This window comes from Staurois parvus, unplaced genomic scaffold (assembly GCF_062004578.1).
Source record: "Staurois parvus isolate SC_StPar_1 unplaced genomic scaffold, SC_StPar_1.0 ptg000727l, whole genome shotgun sequence".
Taxonomy (NCBI): domain Eukaryota; kingdom Metazoa; phylum Chordata; class Amphibia; order Anura; family Ranidae; genus Staurois; species Staurois parvus.
The window spans coordinates 4117318-4142975 of NW_028318523.1; the positions used below are offsets into that span (position 1 = coordinate 4117318).

The window sequence follows — 25658 nt, forward strand, 5'->3', positions numbered from 1 at the left end:
AAAAAGCACAGTTATGACAAAATCAAGATAATCAAGATAATAAAACATAAGTGCTCTTTCCACCTAGTACCTAGTATCATCAGCATGGAAGGGAGTGCATTATAGATGAATAGTGGGATTAGGTTTTTAGAGCTTTATTTTATTCATAAAATTCTTTACATCTTTAGTAAAATAACCAGATAGATAGGAAGGTGGATAGAGAGGCAGATATGTGTCCATACATTGCTGTTTGATAGAGAGAAATAGAGCTATGTCTTGACTCAGAGTCATGGGGGAGATTTACTAAAAGTGATGCACACAGAATCTGGTGCAGTGGTGCATGGTAGCCAATCCGCTTCTAACTTCAGCTTGTTAAGTTTTGACAATAAAACCTGGAAGCTGATTGGTTTACTATGCTCAACTGTACCAGATTTCCTCTGCATCAGTTTTAATTAACCCACCAATCTCATTCACACTGGGACTCTAGCACTGTATAACTCCACCTAAAAAAGACATGGGTGAAAAAATGAAGCATGTTCCCTGCCCCAGTTACTGTTACATATGACCTGCTTTCCAAAAAGAATATTGCAGGAGTAGGCAGTTGTTAAGTGCTGAAGTATACACACATGGCTTATTGAAATCAATAGCACTACATGCCAGAATGCATGAAAAAGGTAAAGCATGCTTAGAACACATATATTTTTAAAGATAACATGTATCCCACATTTACAATACCTATTCTCTAAATTTTTATCTCTCACTTTACAGAAGCAGTTGAACAAAAATGTCAAAACTTGCCCATAATCGAATTGCTTCTTTATAGGACAAATAATTGCTTTATTGGGTTGCTGAATGTTTTATTTATTTATATGGAAAGTTGAGGTGTTGAAATGTAGTGAAAAAAGTAACACGTAGAAAGACTAAAAGAATCCCAAAAATTGGAAACAAAGTCAAAGCAACAAAGTTAAAAAAAAAGACATCTCATTCCAAACCATCCTCCCTCCATGGAAAACAATGGACTCCAAAGAGTGACAATATGAATGCATGAGTAGAGGCATTGACCAGTGCAGCTCTATGACTGTTAGAATCTTTTCAATAATTTGTTTAGAATTTATGTAAAATAAAAAACCTTTTTTTCTCACATTATTTCAAACCATTTTAAGCCCATAAATCAGCTTTATAATGTTTAAAAGATTGAATGTCCTATATCCTATTTTATTCTTATAGTCTCATATTACCTTTCTACTTATAAATAACTCAAATGAATAATGTTTCCAGTACTCCCATTGTTATATATTTGAGATGTAATTGTGCATATTGTAAAAGCTGTCAACTCTATTAAAGCACTTAATAAACCCTTACAATCGGGGAAAAGTACATTTGATTAACTATGTAATATGAAGCCTTTTTAATTACAGTGTAAATGATCAACAATAAAAACACACATTAAACAGATCACTCATTAATATGTATGATGTTCCACTATACTAATATATATGCTCATGAATACAAATGTGTGCCTTTAAAATGTCTGTAATGCCACAAGTGTTTGCTATGGTCCTAAAATTTGCCCCCCCCCCTTCCCCCGCCACCATTGGCAAACTCCTTCAAAATAGAACTGTTACCATGTCCAAATGGGTGGTGGTGATACGTAGCAGTTCAAAAAGACCTCATTCCACTGAGAGCAACAGAGCGGGCAATGGTCTTACCTAAATGATAAACCTAAAAAAATCTGTTCATGAATTTGGAGTACCATTGCATAATATGGTATGAAAAGGTATTAATAGATTCCAAGTTTAAAAAAAGGCCTAAAGGTACACAGGTGTGTATACAGATCAAGAGGCAGATAGATAGATAGATAGATAGATAGATAGATAGATTAGAAGATAGAGAATAGAGAGAAGAGAAAGACTAAAAAAAAAAAATAATATATATATATATATATATATATATATATATATATATATGAGAGAGAGAGAGAGAGAGAGAGAGAGAGAGAGAGAGAGAGAGATTAGAAGATAGAGAATAGAGTGAAGAGAAAGACTAAAAAAAATAAAAATAGAGAGAGAGAGAGAGAGAAAGAAAGAAAGAAAGAAAGATAGATAGATAGATAGATAGATAGATAGATAGATTATATAAAAGCTGGAGAGTAGAAATATGTGACTGATAGATGATAGCTCCATGCACACTGAGGCTTAAAAAAACTCCAGTTCCCTTGGCAGAAAAAAAACGCAGATTAGAGCGATTTTGTGCACCGTTTAGGTGAGTTTAGGAGAGTTTAAAATTTTTTCTGCTGGAAAGCTCCATTAAAAAACGCAAACCAAAAGGGTTTTTTTCCTGCCTAAAGGTTGAGCTTAAAATATGCCTCTAATCGTCCGAATGTACAGACACATAGGATAACACTGAGCTACTTCTATAGGCAAAACACAAAACTCCTGCAGAAGCAGTGATTTTTCAACCAGTGTGGAAGGAAAGAAAGAAAGAAAGAAAGAAAGAAGAAAAGAAAGGGTAGATGGGGATATAAATAGATAGGGCCCATCCACATTTATATATATATATATATATATATATATATATATATATAAACGTTTTGTTTAGTGCTGGAGCATTGTGTTAAAAGATAAATGGTGACTTTTATACATATTTAGCACGCCTGCTCCATCTGGCTTTGCACACCACATATAGGACACATCTAATAAGTGCATACATACATGTTTAATGCATATATAACATATCTGAAAAGTCCCCGAAACAGACATAAATGACATATATATATTAATATTTATTTGATACATTTGCTCAATTACACAGATCTAGCTGTAGGGCAGGCTGGGTGTTCTGACTCCCTTACATGTCACAATGACACTCAGTTGCTGCTAGTGATTACATGGATGTCTGTGGACATGTTTGCTCAGATGACTTGTGCCAACCAGGCATGCTTTGCTCTCCATCTAAATGTCTGAGACCAGACGAATCATTGAAATCAAGTCTAATGAAAACCGATGAAGTCAATTCCGAGTCACCCAGGTGAGATCAGAGTAAACATTTGTCTTGGCAGGCACCCCTGTGCGTCATTTCATAACATCCTCCACCTTTAATCTCTGCGCCCCATTCTGGATGGAAGCATCAAGCTGGCTGAGTCTTCCTTTCCTTGGGATTGTTTGCGACCTGTCACTTGAAAAACGATCTTTTTAATTAAAATGTCTGCCATTGCCTGAAGACCTGTCCATTGGTTGTCAATTCGTTGCCTCCTCTGATTCATTCTCCTGTTTTATCAGAACATTGGGTTAGTAAGCTTAGTACATAGCCCCCTCCCCAAAATCAGTCCCTGGGAAGAGAAAAAGGCAAATGTGTCTGCTATCAATCCCACCATTTCAATAGCTCCATCATTTATTAAAGGCTTGTGCTCTGTTAACGCACACATCGCTGCCTTGCTTAATTATTTTTTTATAGTTTGCGATTTAGTAGTCGCACATTTAAACACTGGCTACCTTATCAACAAATGTAAAAAAAAAATCCAGCAATTCCTTTGCTTCTAGTTTCCAAAACAAATTTCACTAGCCTGTTGGTGGTTTTGGAAAATGTCGCAAATACTTTGTAACAATAGAGGAGCTATACAATAAATAAATACAAATTTTATGTAAATGTAATAAATAAATAATTAAATGAAACAAAAATGTAATACATTTAATAAATCACATTTAATAAAAATAAACATTTATATTTAATAAATAAAAAGAAAAAAAAACAGAAATGATAAAGCTGAGAAAATTATTCAAAGTTTTTTTTTTTTATCTAAACAATTAAAATAATTAAATAATTATGAATTGTTATGAATCCTATTCATAGTATAATATAAGCTATAATTAAGGAACATTAACATAGTATACATCTAGTCATGTAAATAAATTCACCTGTGATACAGTTTATGAAACTAATGCTGGAGTCACTATTAATTATTGTAGGGATGCCATTGAGGGCAGCATTTAATATAACCGATGCAGGTAATGGACACCTGAGAAATAATCTGGAGATATTTTTCATTATCTTTAGAATTAATCATGCAAATAAAATTCACTCATGGAAGCAATGTGATCATTTAAAACTAATGCTTGATTCCTTATTATTTTATAGGATGCCAGTTAGAGTAGTATTTAATTTAACTGACACAGCTCATGAACGTTGAAACCTGAGCAATAATTAGCAGATATTTCTTTATCTTCACCCACAACAGAAGATGTAGAATTAATCATGCAAATAAATTCGCCTGTAAAAATAATGTGATAGTTACAAAATAATGAAACTGACTCTTTATTCCTAATCATTGGATAGGGATGCCAGTTAGGGCAGTATTTAACTTAAATGACACACATCATGCGCACTGGATCCTGAAAAATAATTAACAGATATGTCTTTATCTTTACTCACAAAAGAATATTTAGTACTAATCATACAAATAAAATTACCTATGGAAATATTGCCATGGTTACAACTGATCAAACTAATGCTGGATTCCTTATCAGTCATCGTATAGGGATCCTAATTAATCATTGTACAGGGATCCTTATTAATCATTGTATAGTGATCCTAATTAATAATTGTACAGGGATCCTTATTAATCATTGTACAGGGATCCTTATTAATCATTGTATCGGGATCCTAATTAATTATTGTACAGGGATCCTTATTAATCATTGTATAGTGATCCTAATTAATAATTGTACAGGGATCCTTATTAATCATTGTACAGGGATCCCAATTAATCATTGTATATGGATCTTTATTAATTATTGTATAGGGATCCTAATTAATAATTGTATAGGGATCCTTATTAATCATTGTACAGGGATCCTAATTAATCATTGTACAGGGATCCTTATTAATCATTGTATAGGAATCCTAATTAATCATTGTATAGGGATCCTTATTAGTCATTGTACAGGGATCCTAATGAATCATTGTACAAGAATCCTTATTAATAATTGTATAGGGATCCTTTTTAATCATTGTACAGGGATCCTTATAATCATTGTATAGGGATCCTAATTAATCATTGTACAGGGATCCTAATGAATCATTGTACAAGAATCCTTATTAATCATTGTATAGGGATCCTTATTAATCATTGTATAGGGATCCTAATTAATCATCGTACAGGGATCCTTATTAATCATTGTATAGGGATCCTAATTAATCATTGTATAGGGATCCTAATTAATCATCGTACAGGAATCCTTATTAATCATTGTATAGGGATCCTCATTAATCATTGTACAGGAATCCTTATTAATCATTGCACAGGAATCCTTATTAATCATTGTATAGGGATCCTTTTTAATCATTGTACAGGAATCCTTTTTAATCATTGTACAGGAATCCTTTTTAATCATTGTACAGGGATCCTTATTAATCATTGTATAGGGATCCTTCTTAATCAATGTACAGGTTTCCTTATTTATCATTGTATAGGGATGCCAGTTAGGGCAGTATTTAACTTAACGGACACAGATCATGTACGTTGTAACCTAAGCAATAATCATCAGATACTTCCTTATCTCTACCCACAACAGAAGATAATTGAGATTAATCATGCAAATTAAATTTGCCTATAGAAATGAAAGTTGCAATTAATGAAACCAATGCTGCATTCATTAATCCCTGTATAGGGATATCAGTTAGGTCAGTATTTTACTAAACTGACACAGGTCATGGACATTGGAACCTAGGCAATAATATTTCTCTATTTTAGGATTAGCCAGCCAAATAAATTCACCTATGGAAATAATGAGATAATTACAGTTAATGAAACGAATGCTGGATTCTTTATTTTTTATTGTATGAGGCTGGCAGTTAGGGCAGTATTTAACCTAACTGACACAGGTGATGGACATTGGAACCTGAACAATAACCAGTAGATTTTTCCTTATGTTAGCCCACAATAGTATATTGAGGAATAATCATGCAAATAAATGTACCTACAAAAATAATGTGATAATAAATTAAATGAATGCAGGAATCTTTATAAATCAATGTACAAGGATGTCAGTTAGAGCAGTATTTAAACTAACTGACAGAGCTGACGGACATTGGAACTTGAGCAATAATCAGATTTTTCCTTAGCTTAGTCCACAATAGAATATTTAGGATTAATCATGCAAAAAAAATGTACCTACCAAAATAATGTAATTATTAAAAGTAAAGTAATGCTGGATTCCATGTATAGAGATGCCAGTTAGAGAAGTATTTAACCTGACACAGGTCAAAAACATAGGAAGCAGGGCAATAATCAGAATATATTTCTTAATCTTTAACCACAGTATAAGATATAGGATCATTCGCGCAAATAAATTCACCTCTGAAAATATTGTGATAATTGAAATGAATACAATTGGTACTATGCTCATTATAAATCATGGTATAGGGATGCCAGGTAGGGCAGCTATAGCCATTTGTACCTTGACATGGAGCCTGATCAATAATCAGCAGATATTTCTGTGTTTCTGCCCCACATTACCAAAGTCAGGATTTCCTGGATGTTAATTATTGGTAAGATATTGGGGATTGCAAAGCAAAGCATGTCATCCATATTTAACTAGTGTGATTACTAAATTAATAGCAGCTACTAAGACAGATGTCAAAACGTCTTGAAAATGTTTATGTGTGAATAATTGAGAAGGTGGTAGGACGCATTATCTGATTGTATAATGAAAAATATATGAAGAACAGATGTCTCAAATAGACATCTCCCCTGTTTTCATTAGAAGTGGCCTTGATTTAAACAAGTGCTGTAATGAAGTTGGCGATTCTCTGGCTCTAATATTGCTCATGAATTTTTAATAAACTTCACTGGGGCCTCCATAACAGAGGAGGAGGAGGGATGGCTGATCATTATTATGGATGAAGCTTTCTGTAATCCCATTGCTTGTTCTATTGGATTCTGAAAGCTTCATGTCAGGAGGGAACAAAAAAAAAAAAACGCAGCTGTTTACGCAAAAAAAGAAAAAGTTGCATCAAGACGCAAGTTTAGTTAATGTAGATGTAATGCGGTATTAAATCTCAAAGCAAAAATTTATTTATATGGCAGCTTACTCATTCTTAGATGTGATGGCTGTATTAGTTTTCTTTTTCAGGCTTTCTATCCATTTCTTCCATTTTCATCTGGTGATCTGGCCAGTAAGTCTGTTGTTTTTCAAAAGAACAAGATATGTTTAAGTTACAGGGATGAGACCAGTGGTGTATTTAGGTTTTGGGATGCTCCCCACCACCCGAGAGAGCCTTCCACTAACAAGCCCCCCCCCCGGCAACTCTGGCCCCATCCCCAGGAACAACAGGGCATACACCCTCAAGCAGCCCACAGCCTCTCTCGGATCTCAACTGATCCCCATGTCGCTTATGTCCCTTTTTCTGGGGGGCAATGCTACCCCCCTAAAAAATGCCACCCTAGGCAAATGCCTTGTGATAAATACACCCCCCGGATGAGACACACCATTTACTACTGACAGTGGAGCTTACAATGATCAGCTTTATTTATTTATGTAAAACCTTTATCCTAAAAAGAGAAAAAAAAACCTGTTGCTGCAACCAATTATTTACTGGAGTTCGGCTTTAATGTGTTAGTGTATTTAAATATGCTAGTACATCTAACACTGCCCTCCCTGCAGACTGACAAGGCTGCTGTCTGATGTGCCCCCTGTGCTGCTTCACCCAGAGTGGGGGCGCTCTAATACAGGAGGTGTGTTACTGGCCAGATCAGGTGAAATCAGAGGGGAAAAAGTCTGAAAAGGAAAACAAATGCAGCCACCACATGTGATGATTGGCAAGCTGTAATGTTTTACATTTTTGGTTTTGGGATTTACTGCCTTAAAGCGGAGGTCCTATCAGAATTAAAAAAAAAAAAGTCAACAGCTACAAAAACTGTAGTTGTTGACTTTAAAAAACACGGACACTCACCTGTCCCGCGATCCCGCGGTGTCCACACACTGACCGGGTTGACCGACCATCCTGTCTCCTCAGCACCGGCATCTTCAGTGTGGGCACCCGGCTGTTACAGATTGCGGCTTCACAGCCGGGTGCCCACTACGCATGCACAAGTAGTGCTGCGCTTTGTGAATGGGGGGGTGAGGACAACTTCCTCTTCCGATTACCTAGGCAATCGCAGCGGAAGCGGTAGGGGATACCTGCCAAATTCGGGTATCACCCCCCCCACTCCCCGAAGGTGCCAGTCCTTAACTGGGAGCGGGGGACAAAGCCTTAAAGCGGAACTTCCCATTTTGGGTGGAGCTCCACTTTAAGCTCTGTATATCATCCCTTTTTTTTATTACTGGTGGCCATACACGGTGTGATAAAACTGAATGATCGACTAAATGATGAAATCAGACATCGATCAAGTGGGACAAAAATGGCATGGCTGGCGATTCGAATCAACCTAACTCAATCCACTGTGGTGGAAAAAGATTGATTATACAAGATATTTTCAAGCCCTTGTGAATCATTTACGATCGATCTACATATGGGGCAACACCCTTGATTGGCCTTGTATGATCATTTTTTTTTTTCACCACAATGATCGACTTGGGTTGATTGAATCTGTTATTGCCTGTGACTCAGCCATGCCATTTTATCTCCCTTGAATGAATTCTGATTTGAACATTTTGTTAAATCAGACATCGATCACCCAGTTTATCCCACCGTGTATGGCCACATTTTTATCATCCTTTCCTGCATCTCATTGCTGCTGATCTCCTGCAGCCTATTTGCAGACACTACCTGTCCACATTTACTTCAGCAATGCCTGGATGGCATTCCTCAGAGCAGGTTTCCTGATGGTGACAACAGTGATCATGCCTTTTGCAATGTGTGGTCCCTTGAAGTCTTCATCGGCAGAGGGTGACAAACACAGGAAAACAATAGCAGATGGGGACAGAACTTTGTCACCCTATAAAAGGAAGGACCAGGCAACTCATGGGGCCCCGGGCAATAAGGGATCATGAGGCCCCTGTGTCCTTGCCCAAAAAAGCCTATGAAAAAGCCAATAAAAGGTACCAGGGGCATCTCATGGGGCCCCCTACTGACCCCGGGCCCTCAGGCAGTGCCTGAGTGCTCGAATGGTCAGTCCGCCCCTGGGAAGGACTTTCATGGCAGGATCACCCGATATAATTTCAGTAGGTAAGTGGGTTTAAAGCTGCAGTTCCAGTGCGTTCCAGATGCAGAAAAACAAGTAGAACAGGATGCATTTTTTTCAGGACATAAGTGTACTGGAATGCAGTAAAACACATAAAAACGCACCGGAACACACAAGTCCCAAATTAAATTGAAGAAGAAGAGAGGGCAAAAAATTAACTGGAATGCATCAAAAAACCGCACTGGAACTCATCAAAAACGCCCTGGAATACGCCAAAAACGCATCTGGAACGCATCTGGACTGTGTTTCTATAGTGTGAACCGGTCCTAAAGCTGCTGGAGCTTCCTATAACCAAAAAAAGATAAAAATAAACTGTATACATTTTAAAAGTAAAATGCAGATTCATTGCAATCTGTCACATAAGACATGAGATCACCACTGCTTTCTATTTTTTTTAAACATATGCTGTGGTTGCTGAGTAATCACCAGTGGAAAATCACCTTCTATTCAAGTCTCCCAATCCATGGAGTGAGGAGCTCCAAATTCTGCTTGGTGCCTGTATTCTGCAGATAATGTTTCCAAGTGACTGCACCCACGCTGAATGTAATATTATATGGTAACTTTAATCCGAACACTGACAGGGTCAGCAAAATGAAGTGAGTTCCCTTCTGTCCATATGCCTTCCTCTGTGACATCTTCTCTTTCAGGAACCTCAAGGACATATATACATTTTTGTGTATGAATGTTTATGAAAAAAAAAACACTTTTTAACTTATGCTTTCTTCCATTTCCTGTATATTAAAATCTCGCCATCCTCTGTACAGCAGCTGAAATCTGAAATCAGGCTCTGTCAGAGGCAAATTAGATTTAGAGTTTCTAGTATCTGCAGCTCTGTTTGTGTCGTATTACATGTTCAGGTCCCAGGAAAGACTTCAGGGTGCTGATGTGAGATTTCTATTTATTAGGCCAATGTGTATCTATTCTACAGAGAACACAGGAAAGCCGGTCTCTGCCCCGAAGGAGTGTAAACCGCAAACCTCCACTGCAGACACACCGCGGACAAGCTTAGGAAGAAACCAACCAGGATGATTTTAGATGATCAAAAGGACATGCAGACTCCATGCAGACAGGGATCATGTGCACAGGGCTGGTGCTTCCACTAGGCAAACTAGGCAGCCGCCTAGGGCGTACTGCCACCTAGGGGCGCGGTACGCTAATATGGCGTCTGTCCGTGCATGCGTGCGCGACTATGTAACCCCTTCGCGCCTCCCCGCCCTTTAAGGGTTTCAGAAGCCGGGAGGCGGGTTTAGGGTCATGTGACCACCGTGGCACCCATTATCACCCATTCACATGTGAGGTTGGGGGGGGGGCACCTTGCAGTTGAGCCATGCTTTTACCACCTCCTAACCGCTACCCCTTTTAGCTGCGACTGGGGGACTGGGGGTGTACGCCCGCTGAACACAACCTATTCAAGTGAATAGGGCCAATCTGCAAGCACCCCGCAACTGCAAGGTGGTAAATGAAGCAGTGAGGAAGCGGCACAAAGCCTCCTCACCACCTGTCAAATGCTCTCCGAAGAGCGATTTGAAGGCAGTAAGTGTGAGCGAGCCCTTAACCCCTTGATCTTTGCATTAGTGCGCCACAACTGCATGCATTGCATGTGATTGGGTCACCTTCCGCGAGCTTACACCCTCATGTACAGCTCCGGCTGCTGCTTCTGCAGCTAACAGGGGGAAGTGAACTGCAGGGTTTTACCGCTCCCCCATCCTTACACGTGAACAAGCGCTATGTAAAGCACACTCATACTGTTGAATGTAGGAGCTTGGGAGAGCACTGCTATATGCACTACAGTCCAAATATGAGTGGCGTGTAAGTGTCATTTCTTAAGCAATAAGTGGCATGGAAAGACAGGTCAGCAGTAATGAGCCCCAAGGGTGGGATTTATGACAGCGGTGTGAACCTGTGTTCCCTTCAATCACAAGCATGGCAATAAAAGCCGGACTCTAGGTAGATATCCTGTATATGGTGTACATACTGTGGGTCATCACATCCCCAGTGATGAAAGAAAGAAGCAAAGTTCTCTGGACATTCAACAAACAAATGAAAAAAATCTGAAATCCCCAACCTCATACCTGAACCCCACTGAAGTCCTGCACATGAACTGTAAGAAGTACAACAGTGAAAGTGACATTTAGGTTTGCCGCTAAATGACATTTTCTGTCTGCTTTGGTTCTGTTTGTAAACAAACATTTTAAAAAATTGCGTTAAATGACATATTCTGGCTGTCTTGGTTCTGTTTGTAAACAAACATTAAAAAAAAAAACATTGCCGCTAAATGACATTTTCTGGCTGCCTTGGTTCTGTTTGTAAACAAACATTTTAAAAAATTGCGTTAAATGACATTTTCTGGCTGCCTTGGTTCTGTTTGTAAACAAACATTTAGAAAAAAAACATTGCCGCTAAATGACATTTTCTGGCTGCCTTGGTTCTGTTTGTAAACAAACACTTAAATAAATTGCATTAAATAACATTTTCTGGCTGCCTTGGTTCTGTTTGTAAACAAACATTTAGAAAAAAAAAACATTGCCGATAAATTACATTTTCTAGCTGCCTTGGTTCTGTTTGTAAACAAACATTAAGAAAAAAAACATTGCCGCTAAATGACGTTTTCTGGCTTCCTTGGTTCTGTTTGTAAACAAACATTTTAAAAAAACATTGCTGCTAAATTACATTTTCTGGCTGCCTTGGTTCTGTTTGTAAACAAACATTTAAAAAATTGCATTAAATTACATTTTCTGGCTGCCTTGGTTCTGTTTGTAAACAAACATTTTGAAAAACAAATATTGCCGCTAAATGACATTTTCTGGCTGCCTTGGTTCTGTTCAGAAATAAAGCGAACAGAGGATTCCCCTCAAACCTATCCAGAAGAAGGGTCTTGTTTGGGGTTAAGGGGGGCACTACTAAAAAAAGAAGTGTAATTGGGTCCCCACAAAACCCATGCCAGATCCTTGTCCTTCCTAAAGGTCTGCTATAAATTTTGAGGGGGAACCCCATACAGAAAAACAACATGGGGGATGATTCCGAAAATCATACCAGACCCTTGTCTGAGAATTCAGCCTGGTTGGCCAGGAAAAGGAGAAGCAGCGAGTGCGTGACCTGAACCGTACTATACCAACTTGGGGACAAGCCCCTGCCCCATATTACTGGCCTGGTGGATGTAGGGGTCTGCAGGGGGGAGATCTGATCTACATTAATTTTAACATATGAATCTATTTTAATACATTAAAAATTACATTAATACATTATTTTTATACATTTTACTTTAACCTATTCATATTTTTAATGAAACATACAAATTATATTTTTAATTAAAATTATATTTTAATTTTAATACATTAATACTTTTTATATTTAAACATTTTTATTTATTTCATAGTTTTATATCTTTTACACATAAACACATTTTGATTTTAATACATTAATACATATTATATTTATACATTTTTTTTATTTTTCTACCTTTTATTTTTATACACGAACACATTTTGATTTTATTACATTAATACATATTGTATTTATACTTTTTTATACTTTTTTTTTTATTTTTCTACCTTTTATTTTTATAGATAAACACCTTTTGATTTTAATACATTAATACATATATTTATACATTTTATATTTTTATTCAGTAATACAATTTAATTTTAATTCAGTAATACATTTTATATTTCTGCATTTTTCTACATTTTATTTTGATATATTCAAGCATTTTGATTTTAATACATTAATACATTTTAATTGTTACATTATTTAATATATTTTAATTCAGCAATACAATTTATATATTTACATTTTATTTTTAAACATTTTATTTTGATATATTCACACATTTTGATTTTAATACTTTTTAATTATTACATTATTTAATATATTGATTTGTGTCTTTTACATCTTCCTGGAGTCCAGCTTAAAAAAAAAAAAATAATACAAATGTGGGTTTTAGAGGTTTAATTTCCTTTTCCTTAATAAATGACTTTTCTAATTGATGTCTTAAATAAATAACTGCAGTCGCAGAAAATGGGAGTGCAATTGGTTATATGTTTTACGGATGGGACTAAAGCAGCCTGGATACCTGGAGGAAGAAAACATTTTCCAGGTAAGCAATGTCTATGGTAGCGTCTTGAAATGAGGTCATTCTACGTTCATTGGAATGTCCTTTTAAAGTACGCCAAGTGAAATTGTATTTTTCCAACGCCAAGACCCCCAGCGCTGAGGCCGGAATGAGTCCATAAATAGCCCCCATAGCGTGTCACTGGCTTGATGACATAAGGGAGGCCTTTGAATGGCGGTCTCTTGGGCAAAGCACTCGCTCCCAGGTCTGCTTGGACAGAGCCGTTGGCCATTGTGTAGCCATCAGCTGGAGTGTCAGGCAGAGGTAATGGGAAGTTACTGGGAGGTGAAGTCTGGCCGTGTCTACACAAGATTCTTGGTTCATGTTGGGGTTACAAAGACTATTGACTCCTTTGTTTTCTTTCTTCAAACAGCCCTTTTCCTTCCTTAAAAGGATGTGCCCGTTTCTCTTCCTCGGCCGTTTTCTTCACGGGTGTCTCGGAGCTGGAGAATGTTTGTTTTTCTTCATTGATGAAATGGTCCAGCCTGGAGAAACAGGCAGCATCTCTGCGTCACTGGGACTGAGCTAGGAGGGGGGTGCTGGAGCAGGAGGGGTCCAGGGGAATGAGGAGGACTCAGGCTCTAAATCTGGAAAAACAGCCACAGATCAGACATGGGACACAGCACGGCCAATGTCAAGTCCTGTCCGGAGTTCACAGCCAAACTATCAGTCTGTTAACTGCCATTCTTACTGGGATGGAGTTACTGAAGGCAAATAGATTGGGTACTTTGCAAGTGCAGCTACCCCAGAGCTTAAGCAATAAGGGGAGCTCTGTTGACTTTTATCATCCTATCATGTGCAAGCATGACTGCACATGATTGGATGCATGTGATTGGGTATGGTTTGCAAAGTGAAGCCTCAGTTGGTTTAGGCTCCATGCACATGAAGAGCTTAACCTCCCTAACAGACTGATTGGGGTTTATTTACTAAAGCTGGAGAGTCCAAAATCAGACTCCCTTCTGCATAGAAACCAATCAGCTTCCAGGTTTCATTGCCAAAGCTTCATTGAACAAGCTGAGGTTAGAAGCTGATTGGTTTCTATGCAGAAGGGAGTCTGATTTTGGACTCTCCAGCTTTAGTAAATAAACCCCATTATGTCCATATTTCTGTGCTCAAAGCGGTAAATTTTTTTGCATGGAAATTTGTAGTTTTTTTTATTGTAGTCCTGTAATTTTTAGGAAGAACTCACTGAAATTTGTCCGAACAAGAGTCTAGTAAACATCCCGGGTATGATAAAATTTGAAACACGAAATCATAAATTATAATATAATAAATAATCATAAAAAATAATAATATAATAATAATAAATTTAATTCAATAATATAATCAAACCAAAAACACTGAAATTTGAAATATAGCGCCAAGTTCGCACATCGCTGAGCAAAGTCGCAAAATCGTTTTCAGTATCTGATGATGAATTTCCCCCATGAATCATTATCACTCAATTCTGCAAGTGGTTGTGATTTACTATCGCTGTTCTCTAGCCGGTCTAAAACCGCTTTTGACCTAAAGGGACACTTTTTGGACCCCATGGACATTTCTCAGTTTCCAGGCAGAATAAACAGTAAAAATGCAGGCAGGGCGCAGGACAAAGCACTCGGGACAAAATGTATGTGAAATGGTTTGAAACAGGAATGTTATACTATGTGATTTTAGTGTATTTAGTGAATGTCACTTTTTGACATTTTAAAATTTCCCCCCGTACGTCCCGACATCTCAGGGACTGGAACCCAGATGACAGATGCTGGCATCGGCCGGAGGACATTTCCAGGGACACTGCAGGGGGGACATCGCAGGAGCGCAGGACAAGGTAAGTGATCGAGGGATCCCAGAGTAGCACTGCAGTGTATTCCCGAGTGTAGCTCGGGGGGGTTACCGCTTGTGGTGCTGAAACTTTACCCCGAGCTACACTCAGGAATACCTCCAGGGAGGTTAAGCAATGAGGGGGAGCTCTGCTGACTTTCATCATCCAATCAAGCATGATTGCACATGATTGTATGCATGTTATTGGGTATGGTTTGCAAAGTGAAGCCTCACCTCACTTAGGCTCCATGCACACGAGGAGCTAAAAAAAACAAAGAAACACAAAAAATAAAAAAAGATTGAAAAAACTCTCAATATTAGCATTTTTTTGCTGGTGTTTTTTCATTTTTTTGTGCCAGCGTTTAGCAGTGAATAGCGAGTTGGACAGGAGCGGGCGCCCGCAGAGTCCTTAACAACCGATGACTTGTCAGTTGTCAGTGGGATTCCCCTCTGACAGCTGAATGTAAACAAAAGAATGCCAGCATTAACCCCTTGCCCTCCAGAGGATTTCACCCCTTTCCTGACCAGGCCATTTTTTGCGATACTGCGCTGCGTTTCTTTAACTGACAATTGCGCGGTCATGCAACGCTGCACCCAAATGAAATTTACGTCCTTTTTTTCCACAATAGAGCTTTCTTTCAGTGTTATTTGATCGCCTGTGCATGTTTCATTTTGTGCGCTATAAACAAAAAAGACCGACAATTTAAAAAAAAAACAAACACATGTCCAGTTAAAAAAATAAAATTTCGTCATAAAATGTATTCTGCTCCATGTCTTTACTAAAAAAATCCCAATACCCTAAATCACAATGAATTGGTTTATGTGAAAGTTATGGTGTTTATAAATGCGATATATATACTGGAATTTTTTTTTTTTTTACTGGTAATGGCGGTGATCAGCGACTTATAGTGGGACTGCGGCGGGCAGGGCGTGCACTCAGCTCATGCACACCACCTGACACTGGGGGAGAACTGATTTGGTGTCGCTGACATCCCCAGTGACACCAATACAGTGATCAGTGCTAATAAAAAGCACTGACACTGTAGTAATGGCACTCGGCAGGAAGGGGTTAACATCTGGGGCAATCAAAGGGTTAACTGTGTGCTGTTTTACTATGGGGGCTGTGTGTGTGCTTTACACTGTAAGCACACTGCTTTGTATGGCTCTAGCCATACAAAGCAGTGTGCAGGAGCTGATGGGGGGAGATCTGTATTGTTTACATACAGGTCTCTCTCCTGTTGGAAATACTCGGAGGGGAAAACTGATAAATACCTTTTCTCATCAGCAGTTAGAGCAGTCTTGTGACTTCTATCAGTGTCCAGCAGAGCACTGGTTAAAGCTTGTAGGAGGAGTTTACATTCTCCTGTAGGAGGATGCAGAAACCCTGACCTCTGTCTGGAAAGTACTGATTGGCCCTGTGCTGATCACATGCACTCTCCCAAGAAAAAAGAACTCTCTAGCAATACACACCAAACTGTACATGTGCAGCTTGCCTCGAAGCCTCTGTTCTATCAAGAAATATTTAGGAGACACTTGTAGAAGGGGAGGATCAGAGAAGTCAGGATCAAACATCCTTTTTTACACAATGAGGAGGATTAAGGTTTCACAGTGAGTATAACAAGCCTGCTTTACTGCATATACAGACTGATTTTACTGTTGCGGGTTTAGTCTGGACAGTGCTGATTGGCCCTGTGCTGATCACATGCACTGTACCAAGAAAAAAAAAACTCTCTAGCAATACACACCAAACTGAGCATATGCAGCTTGGTGGAAGGGAACCTTGGGGGAATCACTGGCCGGGACCCGGTGATTGACAGGCGAGGCCGTGAATGGCGGTGCGCGTAGGGCGTGCACTCAGCTCGTGCACACCTCCTACCCAGAACTGCAATCACACATTTATATATGTGATTTTGCGCACCCACGCCGCCCTGTAGCAGTATATCTGCTATAGGGTGGCGAGGAAGCGGGGGGGTCCCCTCCTAATCCATATCAGGCCCTTCGGGTCTGCACAGATTTTAAGGGGAACTCCGCGGCCAAATAAAAAAAAATGTTGTCCCCCACAAAGTCCATACCGGGACCCTTATCTGATCATGCAGCCCCACAGAGCAGGAAAGGGGGAATGCCCTCCCTCCTGAACCATGCCAGACCATATGCCATCAACACAGAGGAGGGTGCTCTGGGGTGGGGGCCTCCCCCCCAACACACCTTGTCCCCATGTTGCGTCTATTCCCCACAACCCTGGGTGGTGGTTGTGGAGGTCTGCAGGTGGGGGGCTCATCGGAATCTGGAAGCCCCCTTTAACAACCTAATCTAATCTCTGGAGCAACTGCACAGTCTGTTTGCCTTTAGTAAATCAGCCCCATTATCTCTCTGTGACAGGCATTCAGGACAATCCTACCACTGCCTGTGCTGACTGCACTCCATTAATCAGATTGGGGGGGGGAATTTCACCTGAACAGTTTTGGGTGAAGGAAATCTAAACTAGAGTGAGTAGCGTTATGCAGGCCATAGACACTTCGTTTATTGGCCGATTTTTCATCCGAAAAACGAAACAACGGTCGTTCTGTAATCCGAAGTTGCCACTAATGATTGCGAAAATCGGCCTTTTTTTCACAAATTTTCCAGCATGACCGATAAAAGAAAGGAATAGGAACTGCGAAAATCGGCCGATGCCATTGCCCCACTAACAGTGCGAAAATCGGCCAATGCCATTGCCCCACTAACAGTGCGAAAATCGGGCCGATGCCATTGCCCCCATTAACAGTGTGAAAATCGTCCGATGCCATTGCCCCACTAACAGTGCGAAAATCGGCCGATGCCATTGCCCCACTAACTGCGAAAATCGGCCGATGCCATTGCCCCACTAACTGCTAAAATTGGCCGATTCTATTGCCCCACTAACAGTGCGAAAATCGGCCGATGCCATTGCCCCACTAACATTGCGAAAATCGGCCGATGCCATTGCCCCACTAACAGTGCAAAAATCGGCCGATGCCATTGCCCCCATTAACAGTGCGAAAATCGGCCGATTCCATTGCCCCACTAACTGCGAAAATCGGCCGATGCCATTGCCCCACTAACTGCGAAAATTGCCCGATTCTATTGCCCCACTAACAGTACGAAAATCGGCCGATGCCATTGCCCCACTAACAGTGCGAAAATCGGCCGATGCCATTGCCCCACTAACATTGCGAAAATCGGCCGATGCCATTGCCCCACTAACAGTGCGAAAATCGGCCGATGCCATTGCCCCACTAACAGTGCAAAAATCGGCCGATGCCATTGCCCCCATTAACAGTGCGAAAATCGGCCGATTCCATTGCCCCACTAACTGCGAAAATCGGCCGATGCCATTGCCCCACTAACTGCGAAAATTGCCCGATTCTATTGCCCCACTAACAGTACGAAAATCGGCCGATGCCATTGCCCCACTAACAGTGCGAAAATCGGCCGATGCCATTGCCCCACTAACATTGCGAAAATCGGCCGATGCCATTGCCCCACTAACAGTGCGAAAATCGGCCGATGCCATTGCCCCACTAACAGTGCAAAAATCGGCCGATGCCATTGCCCCCATTAACAGTGCGAAAATCGGCCGATTCCATTGCCCCACTAACTGCGAAAATCGGCCGATGCCATTGCCCCACTAACTGCGAAAATTGCCCGATTCTATTGCCCCACTAACAGTACGAAAATCGGCCGATGCCATTGCCCCACTAACAGTGCGAAAATCGGCCGATGCCATTGCCCCACTAACAGTGCGAAAATCGGCCGATGCCATTGCCCCACTAACATTGCAAAAATCGGCCGATGCCATTGCCCCACTAACAGTGCGAAAATCGGCCGATGCCATTACCCCACTAACAGTGCAAAAATCGGCCGATGCCATTGCCCCACTAACTGCGAAAATCGGCCGATGCCATTGCCCCACTAACTGCGAAAATTGCCCGATTCTATTGCCCCACTAACAGTACGAAAATCGGCCGATGCCATTGCCCCACTAACAGTGCGAAAATCGGCCGATGCCATTGCCCCCATTAACAGTGCGAAAATCGGCCGATTCCATTGCCCCACTAACAGTGCTAAAATCGGCCGATGCCATTGCCCCACTAACTGCGAAAATCGGCCGATGCCATTGCCCCACTAACTGCGAAAATCGGCCGATGCCATTGCCCCACTAACTGCGAAAATCGGCCGATTCCATTGCCCCACTAACAGTGCGAAAATCGGCCGATTATTCTTTCGGACGAAAAATCGGCCGATAAACGAACCGTCTGTGGCCTGCATTAGGCTACATGTACACCTGAGCATTTTGTGAATGCGCGCAAAATTGGGCATTTTTGTGTGTGTGTTCACAAAACACGTAGGAAACACATGTCATGATTGTGATGCCGTTCATTATTATTGGCTCCCTAAATGCGTCAAAAAACGCAACGACTGAGGAAAACCCACAAAACCTAACAAAGTTAAACCCACAACAGTACAATCAGTCTGTAGATGCAGTAAAGCATGCTTGTTATACTCACTGTGGAACCTAAGGGGATAATCCTCCGCATTGTGTAAAAAAGGATGGTTGATCCTGACTTCTCTGATCCTCTCCTTCTACAAGTGTCTCCTAAATATTTCTTGATAGAACAGAGGCTTCGGGGCAAGCTGCACATGCACAGTTTGGTGTGTATTGCTAGAGAGTTTTTTTTTTTCTTGGGAGAGTGCATGTGATCAGCACAGGGCCAATCAGCACTGTCCAGACAGAGGTCAGGGTTTCTGCATCCTCCTACAGGAGAATGTAAACTCCTCCTACAAGCTGTAACCCATGCTCTGCTGGACACTGATAGAAGTCGCAAGACTGCTATAACTGCTGATGAGAAAAGGTATTTAGCAGTTTATATTTACTAAAATAATAGCATTTCCATGTTGTGTGTACTGTGGGAGACCAGCTATAGTGAATGCAGGGCCCAGGAAGACCAGATATAGTGAATGCAGGGCCCAGGGAGACCAGATATAGTGAATGCAGGGTCCCGGGAGACCAGATATAGTGAATGCAGGGCCCAGGGAGACCAGATATAGTGAATGCAGGGCCCTGGGAGACCGGATATAGTGAATGCAGAGTCCGGGGAGACCAGATATAGTGAATGCAGGGTCCGGGGAGACCGGATATAGTGAATGCAGGGTCCGGGGAGCCTAGATATAGTGAATGCAGGGTCCGGGGAGAGCGGATATAGTGAATGCAGGGTCCGGGGAGACCAGCTATAGTGAATGCAGGGCCCAGGAAGACCAGATATAGTGAATGCAGGGCCCGGGGAGACCAGATATAGTGAATGCAGGGTCCGGGGAGACCAGATATAGTGGATGCAGGGTCCGGGGAGACCAGATATAGTGAATGCAGGGTCCGGGGAGACCAGATATAGTGAATGCAGGGTCCGGGGAGACCAGATATAGTGAATGCAGGGCCCTGGGAGACCAGATATAGTGAATGCAGGGCCCGGGGAGACCAGATATAGTGAATGCAGGGCCCGGGGAGACCAGATATAGTGAATGCAGTGCTGGGGAGACCAGATATAGTGAATGCAGGGCCCGGGGAGACCAGATATAGTGAATGCAGGGTCCGGGGAGACCAGATATAGTGAATGCAGGGTCCGGGGAGACCAGATATAGTGAATGCAGGGTCTGGGGAGACCAGATATAGTGAATGCAGGGTCCGGGGTGACCAGATATAGTGAATGCAGGGTCCGGGGAGACCAGATATAGTGAATGCAGGGTCTGGGGAGACCCAATATAGCTTTGAAGTTAGCCTTAAGCAGCCCATAAATTATTCAATTTTCTTTCTTTGCACCACGAGAGGAAGGAATCACTTGAAATCACACTGACTGTGTTGATGGGGGAATCCCTCCCTCTATTGTATTCTGCAAGTGGAGAGGTGTGGGGAGCCTTTCTGGTTGGCAGAATACAATGATTACTGCTATTGGCTATAGGTGCTGACAGTGATCGCATGCAGGCCATATATGACAGGCTGGTTGTACTGAAGCTGATTGATGGTTCCTGCTGAACCGGCTGAATATTGATCCATGTATAGCCAACTTTACTCTTCTTTGTCCCTCTTTCTTTCTCTCCAAACCTCATCTTTCTTTCCCCCTGCTCTCTCCCCCATTGACTTTTCCTGGCTGTTTCTCCCACCTTGTTCTTTTCTCTCTTCCTCTCTTTCACGTAAATGAAAACTCCACTTTTGTTAAAAAGAAATATAGCAAATAAAAAAAAGTGCAATGTTGTCATTTAAAGTAGTTGTATACCTCAGATATATGATGAACCATCAGAAATATTAGCAAAACATGACCCTTTATAGTGTGTACTTGTCCTAGTCCAGAGCACTAAGTATCATTTCTGTCTGCTGCTTCATTCCTCTGCTATCCGCATGAGTCACTTTTGTCTGACACCAAGAGAAAAATGGTGACAGGGGAGGGATCTCCAGCACACAGCCTCTGATTGACAGCCTCAGCTCTGTTACTGTGTGATGTGTGAAGGGGGATGTGTGCTTTCCCTCCAATCAGCTCTTACTTAGCTCTGCAGAATGTGACTTCAGCTCCCTGCCTCCTGCTTTCTGAAAGCTCAGACAAGCTTTATAATTTATGTACTGGATAAGAGAGGGTAGTAGATAAACAGGTACAACATATGTAGGAGGGTTTGTTTCATATATGTGTATCACCTGAGGCCAGTCACTGGGTATATGGAAGGGTTTAAAAGAACTTTAATGTTTTAAAAAATTACCTTTCCTTTTCAATCTGCAGCCGCTGTAATTTTCTGTAAAACTAAGGGCTAGTTCACACCAGATGCAGTCCAGTGCAATTTTTTAAAAACTTTACCAATAAATAGTAAAATATTTATACTTAATGTTGTTGTATTTTTAAAAACCACATTTTGCAACTTCAGATCATGGATATGAAGGTGGGATATAAATATTGTTTTACCTCATGCGCGTGAAGATGGATGGATGGATATTAGCTCCAGTGGATGTTTTTTACTTACTTGATTATCTACCAATACTTGGTAAAGTGCAAGTTCCCTCCCACGCAGGATTCCAGGTTCTGAATAAAGCTGAATTGCTCTTCAACTTACACAGAAAATTTATCGAACACAATGGGGTTGATTTACTAAAGGCAAACAGGCTGTGCTCTCTGCAGTTGCTCCAGAACTTAGTAAATGAGATGAAGCTTCACTTTGCAAAGAATAGCCAATCACATGCAAGAAAACAAAAATAGAATTTTTCCTTCCACATGATTGGATAATAGATATCATCTGGAGCAATTGCACTTGCAGATTGCACAGTTTATTTGCCTTTAGTAAATCAACTCCATTGGCTTTTTATTGATTGTCCTTTTATTGATTGTCCGGTTATTCGTAGGGGGTGATCAATAATATACACAATACGCACTAATAGTTTGAATCCCAACACGGGGGAACATCAATTTTTCAAGGTGGTTATCATATAATATGTTGTTGTGTATGTGGACATGTTTGTTATTTGGATGAGTGCAGGGACAGACTGACAACTCATGGGGCTCCCAGGCAATAGGGGATCATGGGGCCCCTGTGTCCTTGCCCAAACTCAAAAAAGCCTATGAAAAAGGTACCAGGGGCATCTCATGGGGCCCCCTACTGACCCCAGGCCCTCGGGCACTGCCCGAGTTTCCAAATGGTCAGTCCGCCCCTGGATGAGTGTTACTCATTGTAAATTCTCTTTGAAATTGCGGAACAACTTTGAGAGGTACACTGGAGAAAGGAAGGGGTCCGTGATTAATACGATAGTAACAATTCTTTTGTTACTATCAACTCTTCAACTCTTCAACTCTTTGGTTTTTCTGATTTTGTTCAGCAACCCAGGGTGGGTATTTATAAATTGGGGTGAATTATATCAACAGGCTCTATGTTATAAAATTGGTGGTATGATTGTTTACAGAATTGTTTACAGTGCTGTTATTGTTGTATGATTTTATTAACTGTGTATACTCTGTTCTAGTCTTTGTATAACAAGATCCAAGGCCCTGAGGAAGCAGGTTTTCCACAAAACGCGTCGGCCACATAAGAATGGGACCTTAGGAACAGACATATGGTTATACAAAAAAGACACAATATTCACTTATTTTTAAGATTTGTTGTCTTTTATGATGATTGTTTGTGATATATGTATATGGCATCAATAAAACATGGCTCTTACATACTGATTTTGTCTTATTTATTTCAGGTACTTATATTGCGCTGTCAATTTTACAAAGCGCTTTACATATATATTGTACATTCACATCAGTCCCTAACCCTCAAGGGGCATACAAGCTAAGGTCCCTAACTTACATACACATACTAGGGACAATTTAGACAGGAATCAATTCACCTACCAGCATGTCTTTGGCAGGAAACTGGAGTACCCAGAGGAAACCCACGCAGGCACAGGGAGAACATGCAAACTCCAGGCAGGTGATGTCATGGTTGGGGTTCAAACCAATGACCCTAGTACTGCCAGGCAGAAGTGCTAACCATTTAGCCACTGTGCTGCCTACACTGCTGTCTTTTTGGTGTTATACCTTAGGATGTACACTCAGAATCCCAATCTCATATTGCCATAGACACATTTATTGGTTGTCCTTGAATCAACAATATTTTAGAATCTTCAATAAAATGGATCTTTCAGTAACTTTCCAAGTCTCCATAAATAAATTCTCAAAATGGCACAGTGTTAATTTTGAAAAAGCTGTATCTTCCAATACTGAAATGAAGCACTTGAACTCCATGCAAGTAACTTTTCTTAGGGAAGAGGGATCATCCCATCCATTCACCACTTAGCCTCATTAAAGGGACACAAGCCTTTTATGACCTCACTTAACGGTTTGGTCATATACACCAGGTGAGAGCACAACCGGTCAAGGTGTATAAAATTTTTTATGATTGGTGAACTGCACAGTTATTAATTTTGTATCACAGTACTGGAAGAAGTGTCAAGGTCACGGATTTAATAATGACATGTTTGCAGCAGTAATATAATTGCAGAGATATCGTTATGCACAATTTCGAAGCTGGACTGTTATTTATTTAATATTTATTTATTCACACTTTTTTGCCATTGGTAGTGGAGCGCGACACTACTTCTGTTTTTATTTTTATATGACACAATGGTATGAGTATGAGTGTAAGCAAACCACTAATTTTCACATATTTCTTTGCACAATTATATGATAATTTCATTTTTATTATTGTATTGATTTTACCACGCAGCATCGGTAATATTTACATATTTTAGCATACACCATAGTAGCTCACAAGACCCCACACTTTAGTAACTTTTCTTAACCTGACTGTATCATCACTGAGCCAACATTTCAGTCTAGGAAGTAAATGTTGACCCTGGATGATGTCCGAGCATAGATGGCTCCTTCAAAATCAGATGAAGGCCTTATCAAGAGTATTGTGATACCTGTGAGAGGTAGTGCATACCTTGAATCGTGCACTTACTATATATATATATATATATATATATATATATATATATATATAATATATTCAAAAATATATACATACATATATATATATATATATATATATATATATATATATATATATATGTATATATAGAAATATATTGCCCCCCCTTGCTAAATCAAGAATGAACTGTGATTAACCACATTTTTTTAGAAAGCTTAGTTAAATTTAATTTGCCACACACAGGCCTGCTTACTGCCAGACCTGTTGAATCAAGAAATCACTTAAATAGAAGCTGTCTGACAAAGTGAAGCATGCTAAAAGATCTCAAAAAGTAACACATCATGCCCGTGATCTAAAGAAATTCCAGAACAGATGACAAGCAAAGTAATTGACATGTATCAGTCTGGAAAGAGTTACAAAGCCATTTCTAAGGGTTTTAGACTCCAGCAAACCATGGTGAGAGCCATTATCAACAAACTTGGAACACATAGGGCCAGGCAGGTTTGGACAGCTTTTTTCCCTTAATAAATTAAATCATCATTTCAAAACTGCAGTTTGTATTTACTCGGGTTATCTTTGTGCAGTATTACAATGTGTTTGATAATCTGAATCATTTAAGTTTGGAAAATATGCAAAAAAAAATCAGGGAAGGGGCAAATACTTTCAGAGCACTGTATGTATATATATATAAATATATATATAGATATATATATATAGAGAGAGAGAGAGAGAGATAGATAGATAGATAGATAGATAGATAGATATTAGGTCCAGTTTTAAAGGAATATGGTAAATGTTATGGTATATGTCATCCAGCAGTGCACTGTTCTGTTTGTGGCCATGTAATTTTAAATCACAACCTAGTTAGCAATAGCAATGTAAAAAGGTTGAAATGAATAGATTACATACTATATATTTGATCAGTATAAAAATGTTCTAATACTTGTGGATGGAATATGGTATTGAAGACAACAAAGGCTGCAAACACCCAGAGAACACTAATGACAGATCCTAGAAGATGTACAGTATGTGCCATGCACTTTGATTATAAATGATAAGGAAAACTTGGAGGCAAACTAGCATTTCGATTTTCAAATTAACGTTCGTATGAAAATT

General features: G+C 40.1%; 1 long non-coding RNA gene across 1 annotated transcript in view; it reads left to right on the forward strand.

The window, feature by feature from the left end:
- Positions 1-23290, forward strand: part of LOC149445339 (uncharacterized) — a 32707-nt gene extending 9417 nt beyond the window's left edge. The window contains exon 4 of the long non-coding RNA XR_016306419.1: positions 23086-23290. This is a non-coding gene — a long non-coding RNA (uncharacterized LOC149445339). The remainder of the gene's footprint in view (positions 1-23085) is intronic.
- Positions 23291-25658: the final 2368 nt, after the last annotated feature.